The 27,908-nt window shown below is 33.8% G+C and overlaps 1 pseudogene; it reads right to left on the minus strand.

Moving 5' to 3' along the window:
- Window positions 1–1,189: 1,189 nt before the first annotated feature.
- The window catches only part of LOC149576696 (polygalacturonase At1g48100-like), a 57,036-nt pseudogene continuing 30,317 nt past the window's right edge, over window positions 1,190–27,908 (minus strand).

A 27,908-nucleotide genomic window follows, 5' to 3' on the forward strand; every position in this document is an offset into this window, starting at 1 on the left:
ATCCTATCTAATAGTCATCGACAAATAGGATAATGCACTTTGTACATTGATTGGTCCACATAAATTATATGAACTAACTCAAGTATTCCTTTTGAAGTATAAGTCTTTCTTTTAAAACTTGTTTTAGTCATCTTGTTTGGTTGACATTTTTTACTAACTAGATTTTCTAGTTTCTTTAGTTTTGGGAAACTTTTGACTCTCTTCATCTCACTAATACTGACCAAATTTTCAAAGTTAACATGACATAGCCTTTTGTGCCATAGCCACACATCATCAAACTATACCACTAGACAAGTAGCATCATTCATATCAAGATAGAAAAGATTGCCTCTCATCTAATCACCATTGTCAATTAATTCTCCATTAATATCATAAATTTTGGCTTTTCTATTTCCAAATTCAGCCTTCTAACCAAAACTATTCAATTGGGATACACTTAGAAAATTTTAATTCAATCCTTCCACATAATAAGCATTATAAAAAATGATCTTATCTATCAACTTAGTTTATCCCTTTCCTTTCATAAGACATCATGCATCATTTCCAAATCTAACACTATTTCCATTGTAATGCACAAGGGAATTGAACTTACTTTTATCTCTAGTCATGTGATTGGAACATCCACTATCAATGATCCATTTACACTCTTATTGACATAAGATATAAGTTTAGTTGCCTCATCTTCATTAGATTCATCTTTCATTGCAACATAGACAACTTCATCCTCATGATCATTAGATTCTTCATTTGATTCTTCTTCGACAATGTAGCAGGACTTCTTTCTGTTGTCTTTGTAATCTTTGTTATTCTCATCTCTTTTGCTTCTAAATTTGTCTCCACTTTTTTTGTTCTTCTTCTATGGAAATCTAGCAGCAATATGACCAACTTCATTACAATTAAAACATATGATAGACATCTTACCTTTGTATTTCCCCTTGCCTTTGTCAAATCTCCTAGCTAGTAGTGCTTCAAGCTGATCAAGATCTTCCTCATTTGTATCATTGTAACTAGAAACATGTTTTCTTATTTTCTTTTTATTTTCATTAGGTTCTTTTAGTGATAACTTAGATTTGGAAGAAAATTCAACATTCTTAGATTCAAAGTTATCATAATTGGAGAGTTCAAAAGTAGTAAGCCTACCCACGAAACCTTAAAGGGCCAGATCATTGCTAGGTAAACATCTCAACTCCTATATGGCAGAAACTCTAATAGTATAGATGGGTAGCAATTGTCCATAGCTATTCAAGTAGAAAGCACCTAATTTACCATATGAAAAAATAGCCTCAATTTGAATGTTTATCAACTTCAAATCAATGCATGACATGTGATTGTTGCATGCCATATAAACTAGTGTTTCTATGTATGCACCTTTGATCTTTTCGCATGTCACATATGATATATAGACCCTTGATGTTTTATTTTTGCACTCTCTTTTATCATAGTAAAAATAATCAATAGCAATGGGAAATCTTACATTGGAAACCTATACGTTGGAGAATGACACTCTTTTCACTTTCTCAATTCCACCCTGTAGACAATAAGAAGAATTAGAAGACATCCCAACAAATATTCAATTGATAAAATGAGTTTTTTAAATAAAAATATTTCCACAATCTATGTCAAGCTAATCAATTATTCTAGAGATTTGTCTTTTTTTTATATCATCAACCCTTCTATATATATCATCAGGATGTAAGAAAATATGAACAATGAATAAGTTGTCAAGATTCATAATATACCTGCCATGTTTTGATTCGAGCGCCATTAGAGGAATCATGAATGTTGCTATCATAAATACTCATGTTGGAAACTCAAGATTTATTTCAATCTTTTCCAAGTCCTCCAATAACATTCAGCTATTCAAATCAATGAATAAATATGTATGTTGATATTAGTATTTTGTGTGATTAAATTATAATCTTATTCTTTATATCAAGATTTAGAATTTGAAAAAGAAACTATTCTTGAATGCTTAAATGAGTTTGAGTTTTTTGACAAATTTATAATTTTAGATTAATATAATTTACTCCTAGTTGTAAAATAAATAAATAAAAATACCTAAAATTACCCAATGCCATGACCAGGACCACAACTTATATTAGGAATGTGGATGCTTGAACAACCTGTTTGTATTAATACAGAGTTGTCTCCTATTTTCATTCAACAAAGTTGTTACAATAAAAATATTTTTAAGATAGGCAATCATTTTCTTATAACTATTTTCTAATAGTCTTGTGAACATAGATTAAAGATTGTGAACGAAAAGATGATACATGATCTAATTAAGAAAAGTAGTTGATATATTACCACATGCGATTGAGGAATGGTGTATTTCAATCTCTTGAGAATTTTGAAGATGAATTACATTTGTATTTGTGTTATTTTCAGGAGACAAGATTGTGACTTAACTATTGTAACATAGTCATAATTGTTAAACTTGAGATGACACTGTGGATTATTTTGTATTGTGATACCCTCTACACTCACATCATAACTTCCATAGAATCTCAAGGCCTGTACATATTTAAGAAATTATTTTTAAAAATAATATATTTTAAGATAAGACAACAATGATGAATATATTAAGAATTTCAAGGTACTTGGAAATGAAAAATAATTTTAGTAGCAAAGAAAAGCTGAAATAGTTTTGGAAGCGTACAATTTACCGTAGGCTTGACACTTGGGTAACTAATTCTGCCTTTGCTACTATACTGAACCACAAAATAATTCATATGTCATTTTATTTGTAGAAAAATAGAGATTATAAAAATATAGGAAAGTGAAATATGTTGGTTTAGCTCAATTGATTTAATATATACCTCATAGTTGGATTGGGAAAGCTTGCACCAAACTGTGCCTTGCCTATCAAAGGTTCCATTGCTAGCAATAGTAATACCATTGATTTTTGAAATGTTTATCCAGTTCAATGGTTTAAATTCCCATGCCTTTGGATTAACCACATCTATAATAGTTCCATTAACCTATTAGAGTTGGAAATGTAAGTTAATTAAGAATGCAAAATAAATGTAAAGAATAGTAAGATGCATAAATGCAGATGTTTATCATGGCTCACCATAAATCATGGCTACATCCACACTGAGAGTAGAGGAATTATATGATGAAATAGAATGCATTTACAAATAGATTCCATCAAAATTTATAGATAAAAAAATGATCAACTGAAGAAACAAAATACAAGTGGAGGGAGAACACCCATGTAATTGTTGGTCTTCAAAGCTCAATAATCTCCCACCCGAAGACAATCGATGCACTAGATAATCACCCATTTCCCTACTCTACATGTTGACCTACCTTTTTTAACAAGGTCAAGAGAATTCCTTGAACATTCAAAATTATCCTTGGCAACAACCTTCATCAACTTGTCTAGCGGATTGATCTTTGTATCAATTTTGGCAGCCTTTAGTTTCCCTTCTTCTACCACATATGTTGAGAGCTAAAACCAAGGTAGGAGTAGAAAGAATAGGTTGAGACTATGGGGTTAATGAAGAATTATTCTCATTAAACAAAGACATTGGAATAAATTCTTCAGTAGGTACTTCCAGAGATGTCAATTGAAGGGTTGGAATTTTTTTTCATTAAAGATCACATCTCTACTTTGCACAATCTTCTTTACAATAGGATCCCATAGCTAAAATCCAAATTGATCTTCACCATAGCCCATGAGGATACATTGCTATGGTTTTGAATCTATCTTTCTCCATTTTTCTTTAGGAACATGAATGAATGCTTGGCACCCAAGCACTCAAAGATGTGAGTAGAAAATATTTCTACCCAACCATTCTTCTTTCAGAATTCCAAAGTCCAAATGAGGTGAAGGACATTGATTAATCAAGTACATTTTTGTATTGCAAGCCTCCACATAGAATTCTTTACCTAAATTGGCATTAGATAGCATGCATCAAATTTTCTCAAGTATGGTTCGATTTAGTCTTTCCACTACCCCATTTTCTTGAGGGATGAATGGCACAACTTTCACTCATCAAATACCTTGATCTGCATATAAGTTATCAAAATCCAACAAATAGAATTCACCTCCATTATCTAATTTTAAACATTTGATTTTGTGCCCACTTTAATTTTTAGCAAGAGCTTTAAAATTTTTAAATTTTGATAAAACTTCAAACTTTTGAGACATCATATAAACCCAAAAATTTCTAGTACAATCATCAAGAAAAGGAAACAATGTAATTAGATCATCCATGAGAGGTTACCTCTATCAGATCAAAGACATCTGAGTGTACTAACTCCAATGGTGTTGTCTTCTTGTCATGGCCATTCTTCAAAAACCTGACACATTTTTATTTTCCATGAAGAAAATGCTCATGAAATTCTAAATCTTCTGATTAGAGGCCTAGAAGTTGATCATGATTAAGCATAACCTCTATCCCCTTTTTGTTTGTGTGGTCTAATATTAGATGCCAAAGTGTGGCATCAAATTCTGCAATAGTCATCACAGCTCCCACCTTATCATTAGTTTCTACAACATATAGGCTACCAACTTTATCCCCTTTGCCGATAACCATGGAACCCTTGGTAATTTTCTATGTGTTCATGAGAAGTGTATGAAAATCTTGAGCATATAACTATCTAATGGAAATCAAATTTCTTTTCAATTTGGGAACATGCCTAATATCTTAAAGTAATAATTGAGAACCTCCTTCTATTGATAACAAAATATCACCCTTTCCTACAATTTCACAAGCTTTGTTATCACTCAAATAGACATTCCCAAATTTACCTTCCTTGTAGTTTGTGAAGGCTTCACTGCAAGAAGATGCATGAAATGAAGCCCCAAAGTTAATTGCCCATGAATTTGAAGTTGTGTCACTTATCACAAGAACCAAAACACCATCACCTTGACCATGAATTATGTTTTATCTACTATCCAAAACCTTTTCTTGAACTCTTTGATATTTTCTACAGTCCTTTTTAACATGACCAACCTTTTCACAAAACCAAAAATAACTTTGTCTGCCCTAGGACTGTAATCTTCTAGCTGATTGTGACCTTCAATTATTGTTATTTCCGCCTCTATGTTGAGTGTTGCCTCTATTTTTTGTACTAAACATCACTAGTGCATTGTCAGATGAAGACTTTTTATTGGTTCTCCTCATGTCTGCACTAAGAAATGTAGAAGCCACCTCATCATAGACCAACTTTTTTTTTTGGTAACAAAAGTGTTGACTGTTGTTACCACATTGTCCCAATTGTTCGGTATGGAACATAATAAGATGACTGCCTTTTTTTTGTCATGTTTAGGCATACAATTGGAGTGTGTTTGACATAAAAGAGTATTTAACTTGTTTATGTGATTCAACATCACTTTTTCATCCTTCATCTTCAAACAGTAAAGCTTCTTCATGATAAATATTTTATTTGCAAAAATTGTCATTTGGTACATACTTTGAAGCTTGTCCCATAGCTCCTTTGTTGATGCTTCATTTTTCACATTGAACAACATATTCTCAAACAGTGAGAGTAAAATCTCTTCCTTTTCCTTTTCATCAATTTTCTTCCAAGTCTTATCTATCATGGTGGTTGGCTTCTTCACTTTACCTTCAATTTCTATTTCAAGAACATGCTTGAAATGTAATGATCACATTTGTACCTTCCATAAACTAAAATTCTTCCTCGAGAATTTTTGCACTCTTGATTCCTCCATGGCTTTGGAATTTGATCATTGAAATTGATCATAGGCTCTAATACCAATTATGTTATTAGAGATTTACTATTGGGTGAAAGTGGAACTAAATCCCAAGTTTTATTGGTTTTAAGAGAGTTCATCTCTTCTTCCATCAAAATCATCCACTAATTTTTATCAGTACTTTTGCAAGTGTCTTTAAAATTAGCTAGTTAAATCTAATTAGAAATTAAAATCTCAGGCTCTACCTCCTCAGAGTAAAGTAACTCATAATCTCAATACTTGGTAGGAATTCTTCTCTGCCTAGTAGATTGCCTTAAGTATGGAACATCCTCTTCTTATTCACTAGTTCTATTAATACCATTCCTCTTAGAAATGACATTAGGATGTATTTCAACAGACCCTGACTTAGTCTTTTTATATAACTCATGAGAACTTCCCTGTGGAAAAATGCATTGATTTTTCTGTGAATTAACTTTCTTCACATTTTGGTTTATTCAATTTGTATTTGACCAAATAGTATGGTCTTTGTTTTTCATAGGTTGTTGATTCATCAACATTCCTATTGAGTGGCTAGAATCTAAACCATCGATGACAAGGAGGCTAGATATGACAACAATACTACTTGGCATGAAGGGTGTGAGGTTACCTTGTTTCTCATAGGTTTGGTATTGGATGAATGTTGAAGAATCCCAAATATTGTGCTCTTGAGAGGCCCACATAATTTGATTGATATTCAACACTGGGTCACAATAGATGATAGGTGCTATGTTGGTGCTATTTTGTTTGGTAGCGGCACCAACAGAACTAAAATTATGTCCCAACTATCAAAATTAGCCACCGTGAGTAGGAAATAATGAAATGTTTCTATCAAACAATTCCCAAACATTCCAAATGTCATTGTCACCATCAAGACTAGTTTCCAATGTGCCACTATGTTGAATAGTCAAAGGTAAATGAAAGGAATCATTTCTTATCCTAATAGCTACTTGCTCTTCATTAGCCAAATCATAATCCACCTGCCATGTGTAGTTATTTGAGATTAATGTGGTAGGATAATTACAAATTTGGCCATGACTCATATTTTGAGTATTCATAGTAGGAAAGGGAAAGGTTATATTAGAATAATGTCCCTCCATATGCTCACAACTTATTGAGATATTTATGAGAGAAATAGGCCATGTTTGAATTATCAACAACATAGTAGAAGAGGTATTTGTGATATTTTTAGATGAAACACTATTGATACCAAGAAATGGAGCCAAAATAGAGGTAGGAGTAGAAAGAATAGGTTGAGACTGTGGGTCTAATGAAGAATTATTCTCATTAAACAAAGACACTGGAATAAATTCTTCAATAGGTACTTCTTGAGATGTCAATTGAAGGGTTGTAAGTTTTGTCGCATTAAAGACCACATCTCTAGTTGCACAATCTTCTTTGCAATAGGATCCCATAACTAAAATCCAAACTAATCTTCATCATAGCCCATGAAGATACACTATTGTGATTTTGAATCTAGCTTTCTCCTTTTTTCTTTAGGAAAATGAATGAATGCTTGGCACCCAAACACTCAAAGACATGAGTAGGAAATCCTTCTATAGAACCATTCTTCTTCTAGAATTCCAAAGTCCAAACAAGATGAAGGACTTCTATTAATAAAGCACATTATTATATTACAAGCCTTCACCTAGAATTCTTTATCTAAACTAGCATTAGATAGCATGCATTGAACATTCTCAATTATGGTTTGATATAGTCTTTCCATTGCCCCATTTTCTTGAGGGGTGAATGGCACAAATTTCACTTGTCAAATACCTTGATCTACACAGAAGTAATCAAACTCCAACAAATAAAATTCACCTTCATTATCTGATTTTAAATATTTGATTTTGTGCCTACTCTAATTTTCAACAAGAGCTTTACAAATTTTAAATTTTGAGAAAAATTTAGACCTTCTAGACATTATATAGACCCAAACCTTTCTAGTACAATCATCAACAAATGAAACAAAGTAATTAGCACATCTATGAGAGATTACCTCTATTAGAAAAAAGAAATCTAAGTGTACTAAGTCCAATGGTTTTGTCTTCTTGTCATGGCCATTCTTCAGAAAGATGACATGTTTTTGTTTCCCATGAAGACAATGCTCACAAAATTCTAAATATGCTGATTGGAGACCTGGAAGTTGATCTCAATTAAGCATAACCTCTATCCTTTTTTTTCTCATGTGGCCTAATCTTTGATGCCAAAGTACAACATTTTTGTCCACATCAGTCATTGCAGCTCCTACCTCATCATTAGTTTCTACAACATATAGGCTACCAACTTTATCCCCTTTGGCAATAAACATGGAACAATTGGTAATTTTTTCATGTGTCTACGAGGAGTGTAAGGAAACCTTGAGCATATAACCAACTAATAAGAATCAAATTTATTTTCAATTTGGGAACATGCCTAACATCTCAAAGAAATAATTGAGCACCTCCTTCTATTGATAACAAAATATCACCCTTTCCTACAATTTCACAAGCTTTGTTATCAACTAGATAAAAATTCCCAAATTTACCTTCCTTGTAGTTTGTGAAGACTTTTCTACAATAAGATGCATGAAATATAGCCCTGAAGTCAACTACCCATGAACTTGAAGTTGTATCACTTGTTGCAAGAAACAAAACACAATCACTTTGATCATGAATGATGTTTTCTCCACTATCCAAAACCTTTTCTTAAGCTTTTTTATATTTTTTATAGTCCTTTTTAACATGACCAACCTTTCCACAAAACCAACAACCACGTTGTCTACCCCGAGACTGCGATTTTCTAGTTGACTATGACCTTTGGTGGTTTTTATTTATGCCTATATGATGAGTTCTTCCTCTATTTTTTGTACTAACCATCATTAGTGCAATGTCAGATTAAGACTCTTTATTGGTTCTCCTCATGTTTTCACTAAGAAATGTAGAAGCCATCTCATCATAGACCAACTTATTTTTGCTAGTAATGGAAGTGCTAACCATTGTTACTACACCATCCCAACTATCCGATAAGGAACATAATAAGATGAATGCCTTATTTTTTCCATCTTGAGGCATACCAATGGAGTGTTCTTGACATAAAAGAGTATCTAACTCATTTATGTGATTTGACATTGTTATTATGTCCTTCATCTTCAACTTGTAAAGCTTCTTTATGATAAAGTTTTTGTTTGTAGTAGATGACATTTGGTACATACCTCGAAGCTTGTCCCATACCTCCTTTATTAACTTTTCATTATTCACATTGAACAACACATTCTCAAACAATTAGAGAAAAATCTCTGCCATTTCCTTCTCATTAGTTTTATTCCAAGTCTCATTTGTCATGGTGGTTGGCCTCTTTGGTTTACCTTTGATTTCTATTGTAAGATCATGCTTCACAAGTAATGATCACATCTATACCTTCCACAAACTAAAATTCTTCCCCAAGAATTTGTGCACTCTTAATTCCTCCATGACTTCAAAATTTGATCACCAAAATCAATTGAAAACTCTAATACCAATTGTAAGTTAATTAAGAATGCAAAAGAAATGTATAGAAAAAAAAAATGCATAAACATAGATGTTTGTCGTAGTTCACCACAAATTGTGGCTACGTCCACAATAAGAGCAGAAGAATTATGTTGATGAAATAGAATGCAATTACAAATAGATACCATCAACATTTATGGATTTATAGATCACAAATGACACCCATGTGACTGTTGGTCTTCAATACTCAACAAGAAATACTTATATATATCTTGTTGTGTGCTTTTCATTTCTATACACCTATTTTTATATAATACTCTATTACAAAGAACTATGTCACTGTATACCTTAAAAAAAAACCTTTGAATTGCAGGCCCCAAGAAGGTGAGGGGATCAACTAGAAAGTGGTATCTAGTTGGGATGTGTAGTGTGGTAGAGTCCAACACACAAGGTGCTTTCCATGTTGCAAGAAATGACTATTACATCCAAAAATTGCAAAACTCATAAGTTTACCTATAAAACATAACAAAGTTAAATTATAAATGTGAGGGCTTTTTGGATATGATTGTTTGACTATTTTTCATATTGATGCTCACAATATATTCTGTAATTCATTGTTACAAAAATAAAAGATTGATTTTTTATATCAATGTTCATTCTATAGAGTGTGTGTTGAGTGGTGGTGGTAGCTATGACAACTAATATTCAAATTTCTATTGCTCTGTTATGAATGTAGAACTCTATCTTGTTTTATCTAATGCACTTGTAGGTTCTAACAATATAATGTATTTGTAAATTCAAAAATCCACATTTATATCAAAGATGATGTCTTTTATCTATAACCTCACTTGTTCATAACTCAAAATAAATAATATTTCACATGATACTTGCATATACCCTCCATATTAAAAGGATGCAGCTATCCTTATAGGTACAAAATGCACAGTTGAGAAAATTTCAAAAAAATTGAAAACATAATAGGTTTTCTTGAAAATTTTCAGTATTTGTTCTTCATAATCTACATGTTTCATGTTAGAAAATAATAAAAAATTAAAATAGTAATGAAAATCTGAAAAAATATATTGATTAGTACATTTTTTATGGAGATTAACTAAGACCATATTAAAAACACATTTTTACTATTAAATGAGGCAATATTATGTAAGAAAAAACACATTTATACCTAGGTATCATTGGTTAAACTATCACCCTTAGCAACCAGTGTTGTTACATCAACCACATTGGACTTTTTGCCACCAAGATTCTCGGATTTTGAAGTTGAAGCAATCAATGGTCTCTTTTTGATAGCCCTTCAGGTAGAGCAATTGTTTCTCACACCAAACAAAAGAATAATAGACAAGATAAACACTTTCATTTGAGGAGATAATTTTATTTTTGGTTTTGAGACTACACTATGGGCTGTTGATCTCAGAATGGTTTTGAAAATTGAGTTTCAACACACTTAAGTTATTTACTAAGTTCATGTCGAGCTAGTAACATATGTTGAGTTGCAATAAGTGCCGAGCCAAAAATATAGTAAGTGCCGAGCCAAAAATATAGTAAGTGTCGAGTTACTCACGTGTCGAGAAAATAGACAGTGCCAAGAAATTTTAAGTGCCTCGTGAACAATAGATGCTGAGCAAGTTCACGTGTTGCCAAATTGAATTTTAGTAAGTGCTGAGCATTAGTATTATCAAGTGCTGAGAAACACATAATTGAAATAGAAGTTTGTGAAGGCACACACAAAGTTGTAAACCGTTTGCATGCTAGCTCATGGATATATCTCAAAGCTTAGAGATAACATAAAATCTATTTGATTCTCTATGCAATCAACATAAAACCAATAAAAAAAATGGAATGGTAAAGAGGCAAAAAGGTTGAATCTGAGTTGTAGATTCATACCCAACCCTAAGTCACAAAATCTTTATTAGAAGATCAAATCTTGATAATTCAGATAGATAGAGAGATTGCATTTGATGCATGTGAGTGAAGAATAGAAGGAGAAAAGGGGTGAATTGATTAAAGATCAATCAAGGTGACTTAGAAGAAAGAAAAAATTGTAGAATTAGTTAACAATAGAATAGAGGATCAATGTTACAATAGTTTCACATTAGATTAGTGAGGACCAGATCGTATAGAACAAGGATCTGAAGTCAGTAATGTCAGATGTAAGTAGTCAGATCGACATTCTACTATACTTTCTAACAATTGTATCAACATAATTAAATCCTATGGACTTAGGTTGGTTTAGCAACCATCAAGAAATCCTTTAACATGGTGACATTCCAAGTGAATGTTTTGTAAATCCTTTAAATAGGTACACTTCTAGTAGGATGTAAAATCCTTTAATAGGGTGGGACTTAATAGTCTCTTGTAGCCTTTAACAAGTCAAGTGTTTCACAAGGTAGACCATGGTTCATGGTCAAACTTTATAACCTTGATAAGTTACATTATTGCTACAATAGTAAGTTATGGGTGTCATTCCCACCCTAGTTTTAGCTTCTCATTTTGGAGGGTTTCTGGGTGATCATATCTGGTGTCAAGTGTTTTCATGCATGCTTTTACTTTCCATGTTATTTCAATATGTTTCATGTATGTATTGATTGATATTAAAAGTTTTAATGGTTAAAGTTTAAAATTTTTGATTCACCCCTCCTCTCAGAAGTATACTTCCTACTTGTAAATTCCAACAATAATTTGCAGAATGAACAACTACAAAATGATATGAGGAGAGAGAGAAATTGGAAAGAGCTTCAGAAAACCCAATGAAGCTATCAAGTACTATGAGAAACTACTGAAATCCCCTAGATCCAACAATGATACATCAAGACTAGGCTATACCAACATTGAAGAAGGAGAATCATCCAAGACTACTGAATAGAGGAATGCCAAAGGTAAGAATTCCAAACCTACTTGTCATATTTGTGATAAGAAAGTACATACTACTAATGTGTGTAGGAGCAAGAATGCAATCCAGCATGACAAACCTAAAAACATGGGTCATTGTCATAAGTGCAATAAGAAAGGTCATCAGGCACATGAATGCAATACAAGAACCATGCATTCACCAAGACTTGAAGGAAACTGCTACAACTACAAGAAATATGGACATAGAGCCTTTGAATGTAGATCTAAGCCTATGTGGTCACCAAAAAAACCAACAAAGGTAGGAAATCATTGACACTTCTACAATTGGGACTACAACACTAGGTAGAGCTATCACTATCGTCAAGAGTATGGACACATCCCTAAGAACTACATAAGAACACACTTTAGTGGAAACTATAGTAGATGGTTGAGTCAAACCACTTGTTTTAGTTTCTTAAAGATAAGTCACATCAACAAGTACCATCCAAAAAGGTCAAAGGCACCCAATTCTAAGTTCAACAAAGGAAAAGGGAAAGTAGATGTTGAACACATCAGAGGCAAGATGAATATGACATGGAAGAGAAGAGATGAAAGCATCATGTCAAATGGAGGGATCACTTCACCTAAAAGGTCAAGTGATCACATCTCATCAAAAGTAGTAGAAGGAGGTATGTCAGACTCATATTTAATGCCTCATCATACATCAATTCCTAGATAAGATAGTGCTAAAAGGAATAAATTAGCATGAATAAAGATGCAAGGTCAAACTCTTAATTTTTTATCTTATTGTCGAGTGTGAAAAGTTCCCTTCAGATGCCAAGTAAAAATCCTAGTATGTGTCAAGTTGTTAGCAAAAGCCTATTGAAGCTAAGTGAGTAGTTATTTCCAAGAAAGGATAATTCCAATAGTTGTCAAGTGATGGAAAAATCAATAGAAGCTGAGTGAAGTAGAAAATGCATAGAAGCCAAGTTTATAGTTGTATATGCACTAAGCATTAAATGCAACATATTGAAGGGTATAAGGCCATTTTTTGCCCATTTCTTGTCATTATGAACATAGAGCAAAGAGCAAGAAAAGTGAAGAAGCAATTTTCAAGAAAGAACAAAGCATTTGCATAGATTCCAACAATGATTCAAAATCATTTCATCGATCTAAGGTATTCCTCAAGCGTCGAGTTACGTAGTTTTTGAAATTGTTAAAACCCTAGTTTGTGAGATGGCCTCTAGCTCTAATAACTACAAGGACAAGGAACCTTTTTAAATTCAATTAGTCAATAATGAGGTGAAACAACCATATTTTAGGGCTATTCTAGAGGTTTCATACAAGAATGACCCGATAGGTGGATTATCAATTATTCCACCCAAAGTTGTGACGGTACAAGATGTTAGGAAATGTTATAATTGTAAGGTTGGAGGAATAAGAGACATGGAAATATGCCATGCATATGAAAAACTATGTAAAAATGGAGTGCTAAAAGAGGAATTCAAGATCATAGAGAGAAAAGGCATGACCCATGCCCTAGAATTTTCCATCATCTTTAAGACCAAATGGATAATGATTGTTCTAAGAAGAATTCATGAAGGTTGGCTATGGTTGGAAGTAGGGCCTATCAGACTATCAAAGAGAATCATACATAGAGTTATATGATTCCCAACCCTAGATCAGCCCAAGACCTTAAGGAGTGAATCAAAGGAGGTAATTGAGTAAAATATAGGGGCTTAGTGGAACAAGAGAGGAATGACAATTGAAACAATCAAAGATCCACTTATTGAGTTTGCAGTGAGGGTCATATCTCACAAATTCTATCAGCCATGCTGACTGAACAATGTACCATGTATAGAAGTTGATGTAGGGTACAAGATTGTAAAGAAAGATCATACTTATGATTTGGTAGAACTACAACTGCAATAGATAATGGATAACTTAGGAGCAATAAGCATATCCAAGAGTGCTCAATGTAAGTTTGGTTCCATTTTGATATGCATATTCTTCTATGTTCAAAATGAATTCCCTTCTTTTGGAAAGATAGGATGGAAGACCAATAGGTCTACGACTATACAAATAAATGAGTATATAGAACAAATCGGAGATAATTTTGAGTTAGTCATTACTAGTTATTTTGAAAATTTCAAGAAGTCAATGAAACAAATTTTGAGAGTAGAGTAGTACTACAATGACATCTTCTTCTTAGTTGATATTGATTATAAATACATCCAAGCAACAGTACCAAGAGTTAGATGGTTGAGGCCATTAGGTTATGAAATCAACATAGATGAAACATCTACAGCTATCACTACATTGCTTGTAGAAGAAGTTGATAGAATAGAATTTTTTTTGGTACATTTGATGTTGTCAAGTCAAAGGTAGAAATGGAACTAAAGATAGCATCAACTTTGAAAAAGAAAGAAAAGCTAGTTAGGAAGCTTAAAGCCAAATTTGGAGAGGGAACTATAGGAAATGATGAAGATGATGACGAAGAAGAAGATGAAGGTGAAGAAGAACAAGGCCAAGGAACTCTTTCCCTAATCCAAGGAATGGGTGAAGATATTGAAGAAGAAGAAGGTGTCGAGGAGGAACAAGCTGAGGAAGCACCAACCAAACCTAGGTCCAAGAAGAGAAAGGCTAAGACACAACCTATTGCTCAGCCAAAGGGTAAAAAGATTGTCAAACCAAGCTTTGCAAAGCCTATTGCTCCAACCACAAGAGCCACTATAAGGGCCACAACTCAAAAGGCTAAGGAGCAAGTGAAAGAGAAAAAGAAGGCTACTAAGCAACTAGGTCCTATGCAGAAGAAACCTAGAAGAAAATATGTCGCACAACTAGACTTAGATGATGAAAGGAAAGAATCAAAGGACATTAGCTAGTTCAGAGTGGTAAGTCATACTTTCAAGTCTGACTTAGAAAAAAATTGTGATAATGTTAAGGAAAATGTAGACTTAACTAGTTTGAAAAATATTGATTTTGGTAAATTGAGTAGAGAAGATCAGTATAAGGTTGAAGAATCAGTATATGCCATGATGGAAAAATTCAAGAATGCCCCTCTTGAATTTGATAACACAATGCCCAAAGATTTGTATTCAATTGTTGAGAATAAATGACATTATTGCCTAAATATGGATAAAAAAATAAGGGAATCTACCCTAGCTGAATTAATTCTAGAGCTAACAAGGGGACATATTACCAAGGCCAATAAGAAACATGGCAAAAAATTCTCTCACAAATATAGGGCATCTAGTATTCTTCAAAAATACATTGAAGATGTTAATAAATCCACCAAAATGTGGATATTAATTTATGGCTTGACTATTGTCAAGGAAGGAGAAGAGGATCCCTTTGAGGGAAGAAATAATGAGGAACCAGAGGATGATAAGGAAGAGGAAACATAGAAAGACAAGGTAGATACAATAGAAAAGGAGACACAAAAGAAAGAAGTAATGACAACAATTGAGGAGCAGCAAACTGAAAAGAGTGTGCAAGACACACAATTGCCACCATTGAGTCTTCCACATGATTGAAATACACCTACAGAAAGCATAATAGTGAAGGATGTTTTTGACAATTCTAGTCAAAACATCAACCCATTGACTGTAGAGGATCTAAAGAAGATCCTTGACCAATAAACACTATGAGCGCAATTGTGTAATAACCCAATATTGGTTAGTGTAGATGAATTATAGAAAGCTATAGCTGACATAACTAGGGAAAAGGTGAATACACAAGAACCACCTTTTGTCATCTCTATAGCTACAAGTGGACAACCTCAAGTACAAGTATCAATTGATACATCTACAAAGGTTGATTCCATAGTTAAAGTTGTGATGATTGAACAACAAACTCAGACTGTTGAGGAACAAGAGCCCACAAATGACCAAACATGATAGACAGATGCTTTTCTACCTACTGCACAAACACAAGGCATACAATAGATAATTGTAATTGATCAAGGTAGGTTAGAAGAAAATAAGGAGATTCCAAATGAAAAGGAGCAAGAAACTATACTGACATTTTTAAATCTACCAATTATTGGAACTCCTACTAGAGTCCTTTAGAAGCTGAGAACTGATACAATGCCATTACAAATTTTTGTAGTAGGCTTTAGCTCAACAAAGGTTGCAAAGGTACTTCACTATGAAGACACTACATTAGATGAATAAATAGTCCCACCAAAATATGACTATGCAACCATTACACTTGAATAGATAAACATACTAGAAGAGGCATTGGAAAGAAAGAAGAAGCAAAAAATACTAAAAAATGAGTACAAGAAACAACAAGCACTTCATGAGATTAAGGACATCTTTATAGATTCCTTCAGCTTGTAAACACCTGATGAAACCAAGCTCATATTGGAGTAACCAATAGAAATATTGACTAGGTGACAAATGAAGATCATGACACTAATGCAAAACTCATGGAATAGTCTGAGAAGAAGTTTCAAGGGAGAGTAAATGAAAAGATATCTAGTGAGATAACACTATCCCAAGTGGAGCTGGCTACATATATTGAAAAAGTGAAGAAGTTACTTGAGAATTTATTCTCACTATACAATAAATTGTGTATTTCTTCAATCTTCACACAAGAGACAAGCCAAAAAATACTAAGTCTGGAAGGAAATTTGAAGATATCAGGCATGCAATTGCCACAAAATCTAGCTCAAAGTGAGAAACACTTCAACATTATGCTTCACACCCAAAAGGAAATAACTATATTAATAGTAGAAGAGGCTAATACAAGAATAAAGTTAGTTCAAATACAAGCTTTCTTGACCCCTCACATGGAAATTCTATAGAAGGAACTAGCCTATGCTAAAGATCCAAATCTTTCAACTCTAGATGGCTTAGTTCACCTTGCAGTAGTGACAACAATTCAAATCAAATCCATAGAAGTTACCTTACAAAATCGGGATGCTGCTATGAAAATTGTCATGGAAGTTAAAAAATTTTTTTTGGCCAAATATAGTGTATAGACCCTTTGCCATAAGTGTCAAAAAGGGGGAGATAATCAAAGAGACAAAAGCTAGGGGAAGGAAAATATGCAAGGAGGAGAAATTTGAAAGGGGGAGATATAAATAAAGGAGGAGTGATATAATCAAAGGGGGAAAAATAGAAACAGGGCATATTAGAATAACAACATGAGGCAAATCTACTCAAAGGAGCAGAAGATCTTGGATACAGAAAAAGATACATCAACTTAGGGGGAGATACAAACAAAATTTTGAGGTATATGGTTCATTACAAAATTTTGAACAATTTTGAAGTTTTGTATATATGTCAAACTATAAATACATTATACTCAAGGAGATTAATTCATCATGTATAGTTAAGTGTTTTTGACACTCATGTCAAAGGGGGAGATTGTTGATCTCAGAATGGTTTTGACAATTAAATTCCAACACACCTAAGTTATTTACTAAGTTCATGCCAAGCTATTAACATATGTCAAGTATAATATGTACAAGTCTCAAGTTGCAGTAAGTGCCAAGACAAAAAAATAGTAAGTGTCGCGTCACTCAGGTGCCGAGCAAATAGATAGTTCCAAGAAAGTTTAAGTGCCAAGTGAACAATAGATGATGAGCAAGTTTAAGTGCCAAGCTAGAAAAAATTTTAGTAAGTGTCGAGCATCAATATTAGCAAGTGTTAAGCAACACATAATTGACATAGAAGTTTTTCAAGGCACAAACAAAGTTGTAAACTATTTGCATGCCAGCTTAAGGATAGATATCGAAGCTTAGAGATAAGATCAAATCTATTTGATTCCCTATGAAATCAACATGCAACCAATCAAAAAAATGGAATGGTAAAGAGGAAAAAAGGTTGAATCTTAGCCGTAGATTCATACCTAACCTTAAGTCACAAAATCTTTATAAAAAGATTGAAGCTCAATAATTCAGATAGATAGAGAGATTTAATTTGATGCATGTGAGCGAAGAATAGAAGGAGAAAAGGGGTGAATTTATTAGAGATCAATCAAGGTGACTTAGAAGAAGGACATAATTATAGAATCAGTTAATAGTAGAATAGTGGATCAATGTTATATCAATTTCATATAAGATTAGTGAGGATCATATCATATAGAAAAAGGATCTAAAATCAGCAATATTAGATTGTAAGTAGTAGATCAACATTCTACTATACTCTCTAACAATTGTATCAATAGAATGAAATTCTATGGACTTAGGTTGGTTTAAAAACCATTGGGAAATCCTTTAATAGGTGACATTCGAAGTGAATGTTTTGTAAATCCTTTAAATAGGTACACTTCTAGTAGGGTGTAAAATCATTTAATAGGGTGGGAATTAATAGTCTCTTGTAGCCTTTAATAGGGCAGGCCTTTCAGAGGGTAGAACATGGTTCATGGTCAAACTTAGTAACCTTGATAAGTCACATTATTACTGTAGTAGTAAGTTGTGGGTGTCATCCCCACCCTAGTTTTACCTTCTCATTTTGGAGGGTTTTTGGGTGATCATGTTTGGTGTCAAGTGTTTTCATGCATGCTTTTACTTTCCATGTTATTTCAATATGTTTCATGCATGTATTGATTGATATTATAAGTTTTAATGGTTAAAGTTTAGAACTTGTGATTCACCCCCCCTCTCAAAAGTATACTTCCTACTTGTAAATTCCAACATGGACAAAACTAATAATTTATCTTGTGATGATGAAAAATGGTGGCATGGCTTCCTTTATATTAGCTTGCATGTGATGCTTCTTACAGGAGAATCATCATGAGTAGTTGATAAACACTAGCTTTAAGGATTGACTAGAATTTTGTCAAATTGAATCTCTTTTAAGAAATGAGACTATAGATGTGATTGGCCTTGCATTATGCACATGTTTTCTTTGTCCATCAAAATTTAGCTTTGTCAAAAATTTAATGCTTTTAGTCATTTATCCTTGGAGCCAAACACCCACCTACCACGCTGATGGCTTACAAAAACATTGAAGGTGGTAGGTGAGTTCAAAATTTGAAAAGAGAGGGATTTTTTTTTGGAAAAGAGACAAAAGGAATGAATCTAATTTATTCAATCAGTTTAAGAGTTGTAGTGCAAAGTAGAGCAAAGCAGAGAAGGAAGTCAATCATCAGATCAAGTCAAAGTTTAGAAGATAGAAGGGAGTTTTAGTTTTCATGTTTGTAGTTGCACATGTTGGATACTTCTATTATTTTCTAAGTTTTATTGATTTGACCTATGAGGTAGTAGTTTCCCTAGGCATTGTTGTATGCATTCATTAGAGCTATAAGTTTAAAGTTTAAAGTTTTATCAGTTTGAAGATTTTAGGGTTTTTTGGCTGTAGTCGAATGCTCCTAGATTTTGTAATAGTTTTATATTATTTGAATAGAAAGAAAGCAAGCAAGTGGGCATAAAAATCCTTATTGTCTCAATCTTCTATTCATCATTACATGGTATTTTTCATTTCAAAAGTTCATATTTGAAAGCTTCATCCTTTAGCTCTCTGCATTTTAATGGTGGAAAAATACAGGTTGTAAGTCAAGTCTACAACCCACTTAGTTTGGTCTTAACCAAGTTGTCTCTCTGTTGTTCTCATTGAGTTCATTTGGTATCCTTAGTTGGTTGAGTTTACTCAGCAACCATTCTAGTGATATTCACCTTATAGTGGTGATCAAGCTCACTCAACATCTCTTGTTGCCAAACTCACTTGACATACACTATGTCAAGTTTCCCTAAGTGCCGAGTCACTCAGTTCCTTCATGTGCTGAGCTAACTTGGCACCATCTTCCTATCACTTGGTACCCTCTTGTGCTGAGAAATTCTATCACCTAGCATTGGTTCTTGGCTGAGAAAAAATATTGAAGTATGTGATTTATTTCCCACAAGCTTTATGGCCATATTTGATCAAACAAAAAAGTTCGTTAGTTGTGTGTTTGTTTAATATTTCTATCTTATAGTGCATGCAATTATTATAACTATCAACCTACCTGTGGTTGTCTCTCACAAACTACTGCCAGTTATATGACATCATATGCTAGAGATTAAACCCATTTAAATAACTTGAATAGTTTATTAAGATAAACTATAAGCCTCACATAAAAGGCCTATCAGATGTCGTTCGGTCTGATGAAAAAGAATCACGTCTTAATTTTTGAAAAATATCTAAAGTAAAACAATAGAGGTATTCCTACACTGCCTATTTAAGTATAATTCAGCTCACCTCAGTTTTATGTCGACTATGTTTGTTTAGAAAACTAGTAAATATTAGTCAAGTGATTAATAATGTAATTTAGGAAATTAATTTTAAAATAATAGTGTGATGATCAAGTAATGGTAGTGGTTTTATAACAATTAAGTTTCTATTTTCTACAAAATTATTATGATTTCTATATTATTATTCAAATGAATTTCGTATTCATAACTTACAATGTAAGTGTTTCAAATTTTTATAAAATAATCTTTTCAAAAATATTGTAGTAATGTTTAAAAAATTATTAGATCAAATTTAGCTAAATTTATAAAGTTTTGATATTAATAATAGTTAAAAATGGGTGACTAGTATAGCTCATAGGTCTTGGGTGTCAGATTGGGAGATGAGGTCCCTAGATTTATTTTAATAGCTCCAATCAAAAATCAAATATTATTAGAGAACAAAAATTTATATGCATCAAAAAGAACACATAACTAGATCATTTGTGATAGACTAGTAAATATAAGATGACAACTTTACAATGAACATAGGATGGTAGTGGTTGGTGTATCAACAAGCACATTAAATATAATAATTTATTTCAACATTAATTAAGTCAAAATCATTTCACCAATCTTCACTTATCGGTACTAGTTTACAATAACCTTTCTTACAGTACTTCCCTCAGTTGATTAATCTAAATAACTTAACAATGGTAATCCAAAACCAATATCAAACTAACTACTAGACATACATGAAAATATGAATATATTTAGCTCAGAAACTGTAGAATTCTACCAAGATGCTATTTTTTTTTTGATGAATAGACCTTTTTCATTACTTAAAATTTAAAGATAAATATTCAAAAAAAAGGGGTTGAGGGATACTAGATCACCCTGTGAGTTCAAACGGCCGAAGGCCAAAGATCAACTACTCATCACAAAATATATATAAGTAAAAACATAGAACTTTAGGCTGCAAGAGTACTGCCAGCCGAAGGAGGGTTTTTGTCATCAGATCCCCAAAAATCCTTTGGATCATTGGTTGGCTCAAGAGGAGCCCAAATATTAGTCGTACCAAAATCTTTATTAGATTCTTGTCTTTATCTTCCTTAGCCCTAGGAGGAGAAATGGATAAATCCATCCAGAGGAAAGCCTACTTGGGGTCATGGTGAGCAGACAACCAACCCACATTAGTGGTAGTAGTGGGAGCCACCAAGGACCATCCTTAGCCTAGCCTCTAAGGAGGCAAGGCTGAGTAGAGACAACCAAAAAAGAAACCACTGGAGAGTGGTGATGAGGCTACAACCTAGGGGTCTATGAGTGATGAGCATAACTACTCTAGCCTCACTAGTGACCATGAGCAGGAGTATGGTTATTGGATAAAGCATTCAAAGGTACTTGGGCAACCATGTAAGGGGCATTTCCCCAAGGAGCAAGTAGCTCTTGTAGGTGAGTGACTTCCACCATGACTTTATTACATATACATTCTTTAGAGTATATTGCAACATGAATATCAAAAAAGATGTGAAAAAATAAAACAACATTGCGATCTTTCTAGATTGTAAATAATATCTCCATTCTAAAAGCATGCTAGATTTAGGCATATCTAAAAGGGAGTCTTGGAGTATTTCCTAAAACCACCATATACCAAGTGAAGTCCTCTAGATGAAAATTCCTAAAAAAATCATAAATCTAGAGCCAATAATTCTAAGATCTTTTGCAAAACCAAAAAAATGCAGAAAGCTTTCAGTTTGACCACAAAAAGGGCATCTAAGATCATGAGCTCCTAGATTTTAGATCTGAGGACCCAAAGGAAAACCCTAGAAAAGGAGACATAGTCAAAGTGAATAATATTTGGCTCCATGATGGTATGCTAGACAATGGAAAATCTAAGACTCCAAGTCTTATACGAATAGTGCAAATGCCAATGCTAGTTGAGAGTATGAACCATCAAAAGATGGGGCACTAGCCACCATTACCCTAGCCTGGGCTTGTAACTGGTCATTAGAGTGGTAGGGTACCCTTTCCAATCTTTCCACCAATGGTGGGATGAGTCAATTCCAAGCTTGTGTAACAAATTGGGAGGAACCACAAAAGCTAGAAGATCAATTGTCTATCAATCTAGATAGATAAGCCTATATTGCACCTTCAGATCCTCCCATGAGCGAAGGATCATAGTAACCCTAGATAATAAATCTTTGGGTGTTTTAATACCCTTTTGAAATAAACACAAAGCACTGGCTCCTTGAATCTTGGCTAAAGGCACACCTCAAATGGAAAACAATGTTGATTAGCAAAGGTTTTGTTGGTTCAATAAGATTCCATCTTTAAATCCATTACCAAGCCAGTGAAGCCAAGGTTTGATGGCTTCCCAAGATTTCCAAATGATTTTAGCAATAAACGTGCCCTAAATCTAAACAGGTTCAGAACTCACAAGAAGGGTTTGAAAACCAATCCCCTTCCAGGATGATCAATTAACTATAAAGCTTGAAGAAATGTAGTGTCATAGTAAAATTTTCTAGACCTCATCTTTAGAAAGAGCCCATATGAACCACCTGGCATAGAGGGCTATCCCCTTTTTGCAGGTGGAAAACAATCCAAGACCACCAGAATCTTTGGGTAAGCAACAGAAGTTTTAAGCTACTCTATGAAAGACATGATGCAAAGCATTAGATGCCCAAAGAATGTCCCTAAGAAGATGTTCAAGCTTTAGGTATGAGGATTTAGAGGGATCCCAATAAGAAGAATAGTACACATGTGTAGCAACAAACACTTTTGAGCATATTTGAAACTTTCTTGTAAGTGAAAGGGCTTAGTGATCCAATATTCTAGCTTCTTCTCAATTTGAGCAAGCACAACATTTCATAGCTCCATAGGAGATACTTGAAAAGAAAATGGAATTTCCAAAAATTAAAAAATTTCACCATGTTGGACCCATTTCCATCCATACTGCTATAACCATTGAGGGCCTGCCAAAAAATATTGTTGATAGAAAAGGGTTTTGTGCCATTGGATAGAAGATCCTAAAGAAAGGAAAAAAGTATCGAAATACTACAAAGCATTGGCAATATTCTCCTCATCCTCAATCAAAGTGAGGAAAGAATCATTTGCAAAATGGCTATTGACCAGATGAGTGGTCAACTTTGATAAAGAAATATCATGCACTAGACCTCATGAAATGGCTTTGGCCAATAGATAACCAAAGCCCTTGTCTGCCAAAACATAGAGAGAAGGTGCAAGAGGACAACCTTGACAGATAGATTTGAAGAGCCCAAAAGCTTTAGACTAATGACCATTAATGGTGATGTAATTAGAGGCATCCCTAAAAATCATTTACATTAATTGACAAAATACTAGGCTGAAGTCCTAAGCTTGAAGCATAGATAAAATAAAGGGCCATTCAATTCTGTCATATGCTTTGGTGTAATCAATCTTCATGAATAGGGCCTACTACTTGGATTGCCTAGCCCATTCCATACCTTCCCAGACAACAATGATGTTGTCTAGGATATAACGAGACTTGATAAAACCAGTTTGTTTAGGTCAAACAATCTAAGGGAGAAAATGCCAAATTTTAAGAGAGATGGCTTTGGCAATGATCTTGTAGGAGTCAGTCAAGAAAGTGATGGGCCTCTAGTTGCAAATTTATTTAGGATCACTAGCTTTAGGTATGAATGTTAATGATGCTACCTAATGAATTATATTTGCATGCTTCATGATAAATATGAAGCAAATCAGGGCCAATGTCATCCAAAAGAACCTTGTAGAACTCATAGGGAAAGTCATCACATCCAGGGGACTTGTCATGAACCATGGAAAGGATAGCTTCCTTTAAGTCTACATTACTCACAAAAGGCATATTGTTCAAGAGAAAGCCTATTAGGAGTAACATCAAGATAGGATTGCAACTCTTGATCACACACAATAGAGGGCCCCTAAGCCATAAAAAATTGCTCATAATGACACTCAAAAGCTTGGGGAATATTTAGCAAGTTGGTGAAAACTTGCTAATCTTCTCAGATGCATTTAATGCCTATTTTAGAGTGAGAAGCCCTCAAAGCACTAAAGAATTCCTTGGAAGCCTAATTGCTAACCTCTAGCCAATGGAGATGGGCTTTGATCTGAGCTCCCCAAGCAACATAGATATCTACAACCTATTTTTTTTGTCAAAGGTTGGCAACCCAAACTAGGAGATCTGTATCAAACAAATTCATGAAAAGAGAATCAGAGGCCTTACACAAATCAAAAGTAGTGGCTTCATAATATCTCATGTAGTACATAGCTAGTTGTCTACCATAAATGTGAAGAAATGTTATAGTATAGAGGATAGCATCATTCCACAATTAAATCCATCCAAAATGAGTGTGGGGTTGAGGTTCAAGATTCTAGACACATAGGATGTGAGTAATAATTAGTGGATGGGAAAAAAAGGAGATGTTGACATAAAATTGGGTCTTACTTGAGTGAGGTTGAGCTATTTGCCAGGTGATAGAAAAGAGAATGGGGGAGTGGTCTGACAACATCACATTAGGCAAGGGAGTGACAAGAAGGGCATGCTTTTGGGAAAAGGAAAAAAAGGACTGTGCAAAAATCATAACCATGTCAAGTCTCTTTAAAAATTGTCAGATCCAACTCAAAAATTGGACCAAGTGTGCCAAATCTCATCTAGACAATGGTGAGTAAGATTAGGATCATAAAGGCCTAATTTGTTCTGCATGTAAAACCAGGCCTCCTGCTCACTAGTCGCCCATCTAAAGGGAACAAGGCCTTCCTTGTCAGAGGCTAGCTCAACCATGTTGAGGTCCCCAAAAAAACCCATGTCATAGGTGGTAAATGATCCACCAACCAATGTCACATATGTGAATGCTCAATAACATCATTAGGAGCATAAATGTTAATAATACCAAAAGAATGAATCTAAAAAGACAACAAGATCTAAATCACTATGTGAAAATATTCAGAACAATAAAAAACAAAAGAGGAAATTAAATAAGGGTGGAAAAGAGTAGCAACACCACCTAAACAAACTTCATGTAGAGAAGTGAAAATAGAACTATCTCTAGCCAAATAAAATGACAAGATGAGGTAAGAAGAAACCCAACAACTTTGACTTACTAGAGACAAAGTACATCAAGATAAAACCAACACCTGGTATCACAAAGATAATATTTTCTAGGGAGGTCTATCAACCCCCATACATTCCATGAAAGGAAATTCATGGTAACCCAACTTGCATTTCATCCTCATCCTCTATAGAGAAGAAGATGTTGTGAAAAAAAGAGGGAGGCTCAAAAGAGGGGTCATCAATAGAAATGCCCCTCTGAAGTTTCTCCCCATTGTCAAAAAACTCATTGTAGCCATCTGGGTTGTGAGACCAGTGTAGCTTTTTCTTGGCAATCATCGATGCCACTTGCACTACTTAAGTCTAAAGAGGGAGTAGATCTAGAGTAGGAACACCTACTGTCCTCCAGCCTCTACAGTTTGAAAAAAGAGGTAGAAGGAGCAATGGAACTGAGGAGTCTATACGTATCTAGCTTGAGCTTGATTTACCATGATCCATAGGCAAAGAGATCACCTTAGCCATAGCTGAACCCTTCCCTTTTTTCAACACTATAGTCCATTAATCTTTCTTGATGGGCTGAGTGGACTTGGTTTTTGAAGCTAAAGAATGGTTATTTTCCAACAAGGGACAATCCTTAATCTTATGCTCAGTTGACTGGCACTAATAGAAGGTATTCACAAGGTTGAAGTAAAACACCTTCTGAGTAAAGGTGGTACCACCTATCTATATTTTCACTATATATTTGAGATCCCTAGATAGGTTGAGCTCAACACAATCCCTACATTGGAGACAAGCATTGAAAAACTTGTCTAGTTCAAGGCACACAACCTTGTCAATGGTTTACACAATAGTGAGACCAACAAGGAATGGGAAGTGTAGGGAACTCCACCCAAATGGGTACCTTAAGCTTTTGATCATCAGAAACAACAAAATCTTGCAACCAGCATTTAAAAACCCAGAGGGAGGACCTGGTAGTCCAGGTGTCCTACACAAAAACATGCTCAACTTGACCTACATTGCCAAAATGGAAAGGAGAAAAAGCCTATGGTAAGGCTTTAAATGCCTTTAAGGAAAATACCTCAAGGTGTCCAAACCTTGGAAACCAATTCCCACATTATGCTTTCAAAAGGAGTACAACCCGCTAAAGGTTTTTTCTCTAACCATGTGCATACACTATCAAACTCCTTAGCATTCAAAATAATATAAGGAGAGGAATTACCTTGTGATATACTTTGTGAACAAACTTGCATGAGTGTTTGGTCGGCGGAGCCTTTATCTCTAGTAGCGCCAATAACTCTAGCATCAACTGCTAGGCCAAAGAAGGACAAACTCATTATAAATGAAATCTTATCCCCACACTAAATGTAGTATGCAAATAGTGGAAACTAATTGGGATTTAGATGGAAGCCATACAAACCCTAGCAGAGCTCATTTCAGTTGCACCACAATCGATCTGATGTTAAACTATTTTAAACCAATATTAACAACTAATTATTGTATGATGTATCAATGAGTCTCTAAATTGTAATAAAAATTATAGAAGATGAGAATAAATAACTCGTTAATAAAAAATACTCTAACAAGGTCACTTACTATGAAAATACCACGAGTTGATGTGCGTAAAATAAACATGAAGTGTAAGAATATGATGATATCTTTATTTGTCGATAAACAAATGATAACATATAATGATAAAATATTCATTTTTCTGATTAAGTCAAGATACTTTCTATAGTAGAAGCATTCATCAATATAAACTTTTAGACATTTAAAAAAAGTTGACATTTAGTTGGATGTTTTAAGATGAACAGGTAGGTACAACTTTGTACATATTGTCTAATAGTAACAAATATGGTAAAAGTGAAAAATATGAAACTAACAGAAGTGGAAGTACAAGAGCATTCTATTACAAACATGCTTCATGCATCCAAATTTAATTTATATTTTTGAGTTACAAACATGTTTCATATGGATTCCAATTGAACTTATATTTTCAATAATTGACATTTCAATTTTCTTAATTGTAGCAGTGATGCATTTTGCATAATCTTAGTTCTCAAATTTTTCGTAGCTTCAATTTTTGATCTTCTTTCTTATCTTGGCATGCATAGTACCCACAAATCTAATTTACAAATTATTGTCGATGCCTAGCTTTTGGCAAGAGATTCCATCATATCGAATGACCTACTATAGTTAGTAAAAAATTTTTAGTGTAGTTGCTTGGTAATTGTGGGGTCTTTGCTTTTGGAGGCTCATTGTTGTAGCTGAGTCATCTTTTTCAATTATCTTTGCACAAATCACCAAAGTTTCTTAGTATAGGATCTGATCATGGCTTTTCATTTCCTTGTACTTGTAGTTGTGGCTAAGAATGGTATCATTTGATTATCGAGTCAACTGCCAATCTACCCCAAATTTTTGAGGATGTATATATATCTGAGTGCATATATCTATCTATGATTTCTATAATGTTTTCTGGTGTGATCTGTGCAAAATCTCATCATAGATTTAGAGGTCTCTGCAGATATGGATTTGGTTATCTTAATTTTTCTTTGAAAAGAGAAGATGCCCATATTGACTACACTTTGTTCAAATATGGCTTAGGTCTATCGTACAACTTTAGGAAAGAAATTTTTTTGGCTTTGGAGAATTAAGATTTTTTAAAGTATAATT

This window comes from Cupressus sempervirens, chromosome 1 (genome assembly GCF_028749045.1).
Source record: "Cupressus sempervirens isolate cs-2001-9-10 chromosome 1, ASM2874904v1, whole genome shotgun sequence".
NCBI lineage: Eukaryota > Viridiplantae > Streptophyta > Pinopsida > Cupressales > Cupressaceae > Cupressus > Cupressus sempervirens.